At 60.8% G+C, this 2,822-nt stretch overlaps 1 pseudogene; it reads left to right on the plus strand.

Moving 5' to 3' along the window:
• Nucleotides 1–1,005: 1,005 nt before the first annotated feature.
• The window catches only part of LOC101664184, a 6,349-nt pseudogene continuing 4,532 nt past the window's right edge, over nt 1,006–2,822 (plus strand).

Raw genomic sequence — 2,822 nt, forward strand, 5'->3', positions numbered from 1 at the left:
CACATGTGATTATCGGCCAGGCTGGCACAATTAACTAACTCACCCCCTAAGGGCTCCCCCAGGGCAGATCCCCTGGGACCTGGAGAGGGAGGGGTGAGTCACGAGGAGCCTGGGCTGCCAGCGCCACGCTTAGGACAGGCCAGTCTGAGGGACAAAGGAGCGATATTTCCTGGATGCGGAAGTGCGGGTGAGAGCCGGCCGCTGCAGGAAGCCCTCAGCTGGGGCTCTGCCAAGCCCGTCCAGGGAGGTCAGCCAGGCCAGCCAGGCCAGCCGCCCAGACAGGCCAGCCCCGGCCCCAAGGAAGCAGGACATCCCTGACCCTGAGCCTACAGCTGTGGAAGCCCAGAGTCAGAGGGGTGCTGATCCTGGTCTGCCCAAGAGGCCATGGGGACCTGATTTGGGGTTTCCAGGCCGGTGAGCCCTGGGTTTGAATCAAGGCTTGGCTTTCTCATCTGAGAAATGGGCATAAGAACAAACAGGCTAATGCTTGTTCAGATTCTGCCACCTAGAACATTCTAGGATGACATTGGTCTTGTTGGCCCCATGGCTGACCCTGGCTCAGCCTTCCACAGGCCCCATGATGCCCCCCGGTTGGATCTTTCTGCCAGAAAATTCTAAGGCTTCCCATCTCCTGCTCACACACCCTCCATGGCTCCCTATTGCCCTTGCGAGAAAGCCCAGCCTCCCCAGCCCTTTCGTGACATTGCACAGCCTGCAAAGAGCCCTGGACATTTCCTTCTGTGACTGAAGATTCCCAGAGTGCTGGGCTCTATTTGTGCTGGGCTCTCTGGTTAAAATGCAGTGTCCATTTGCATTGCTGCCTGGAGGAGCCCTGGTGGCGTAGTGATTATGCAGTGGGCTGCTAACCCCAAGGTCAGCAGTTCAAAACCACCAGCCAGGCGCTCCTGTGTACAAAAACAAGGCTTTCTAACTCCCGTAAAGAGTTGGTCTCTGATACCCACGGGGACACTTCTACCCTGCCCTATGGGCTCGCTAAGAGTCGGAATGGGCTCGGTGGCAGTGAATTTCAATTTGGTTCTCTTGCCTGGAAGGAACCCTGCTGTCAGAGTGGGTTAGGCTTGGGTGCTAAGGGTTGACCAGGAGTTCTAAGTCCACTAGCTGCTCCACAGGAGAAAGAGGAGGTTTTCTGCTCCCATAAAGACCCTTGGTCACCCACCGGTCAGTTCTGCTCTGTCCGGTGGGTCACTATGAGTTGGAATCGATTGGATGGTGTGAGTTTTTCCTGCTTGGGAAATTCTCTTCCTGCAAAGCCCAATTCCAGAACCCCCTCTTCCAGGAGGCCTCCAGGCCTTCGCCTCTGCTCCCCCTTCAGACAGGAGGTGTTTGAGCTCAGCTCCTTGGGGGACCCCCAGCATCGAAAAGGGAGCCATCGGTCTACCCTCCTACTCTCTGGTCCTGCAGTCCAGCGGCTAGCTGAGGCTCTGACTGAGATTTCCTGTGACCTCTATAAATAACCCCCCTGGCTGTTTCCCACAAACCACCTCACCCTTCTTGGAAAAAATGGAATTCTAGCCAAGGACCTGATCCAGCCAGTTACCAAGGCGGGGCCGCGGCGGGGTGGTGGGTGGGGGTCCGGGCATCTTGCCAGAACAGAGTCCCTCCCCCCACCCCGACCCTGGCCCCACTCACCTTCTTGGGAACCTTCCCGGACCCTTCCAGCGCCCCAAACCTCTGCACGCCCACCCCCGATATGCACCCCCACCCCGGCAGGCACTCAGTCGGGCTTTCAGCGAAACGGGCGTCATCGTGAATAACAGCCTGGTGCGGGCTCACGAGGACCGGCCAGTCCTCCCACGCGCCCCGCAGCAGCCGGTCGGGTCCGCGGGCGCGGGGCGCGCACCTCGGCGGGCCTCCCCGGGCTTCCCGACCCCCGCGCCCACCCCGGAAACCCGGGAGCTGGCATCCCCCGCCGCTTGGGCTGGAGCTCCCTCTGGGGCTTGGTCCCCGCGAGGCTCCGTTTCCGTGCTTTGTCCGGGGCAGAGGGCTCACCACCCTCCGCACCCCACGGCGCCGGCGCGCGCGCACGGCGGGCGACCAGGCGCCTCTTTTGTGAGCGCAAGGCGCCCTCCGCGGGCCAGTCGCCGCCTCGTCCGCGCACCTGCCCCGCGCGCGCCTCCCAGCCCCAAGGCTCTTCTCGCTCCTTGTTCACCTGCTTCCAAAACGCGCAGCCGCCAACCTCTGGCTGGACACCCCCCGCCCCCCCCGGGGCCGGCCTCACCCCAGGACCTTTGCATGTGCTGTGACCCTGCACGGTCCAACCTCTATTGCCCCGACTACCCTGGTGGCTTGATTCTCCATCGGAAGACTCGCCCCAGGCTGTTTTAGGCAGGGCTCTCAGACCCGCAAACACATTTTTTTTTTTTTTTCTGACCTGGCAAACCTGCAAAGCCCAGCTCCAGAGCCCCCTCCTCCGGGCCAGCAGCCCCCTCCGACTGGAGGTGTCTGGTTCTGGCACCGCCTCCTCTCCACACTCCTCCACTTGGCTTGCTGCTCACCATCCAGGGCAGCCCAAGCCTCATCTCTGCAGGGAAGCCTTTCCTGAGCTCATGCGGAGCCTCCTAGCTCCGTTCTGTTCAGATATCAAGGCAGGAATTTCTCTGGCCCCCGCCTCCTGCGCACTGCTTGCGCCTTGGTTGTCTTCAGAGAACTCCAACTTGACCTCAAGCAGATAGAGCCCTGGGGGCACTGTGGAGCAAGCACTGGACGGCTCACCACAAGGTCGGTGGTTCAAAACCACCAGCCACTTCATGGGAGAAAGAGGGCTGCACGTTGGAAGATTTATAGTTTGGAATCACTTTGAT

Source organism: Echinops telfairi, unplaced genomic scaffold (assembly GCF_000313985.2).
Source record: "Echinops telfairi isolate 266 unplaced genomic scaffold, ASM31398v2 ScPeMD7_7457;HRSCAF=8495, whole genome shotgun sequence".
In the NCBI taxonomy this organism is placed as follows: Eukaryota; Metazoa; Chordata; class Mammalia; order Afrosoricida; family Tenrecidae; genus Echinops; species Echinops telfairi.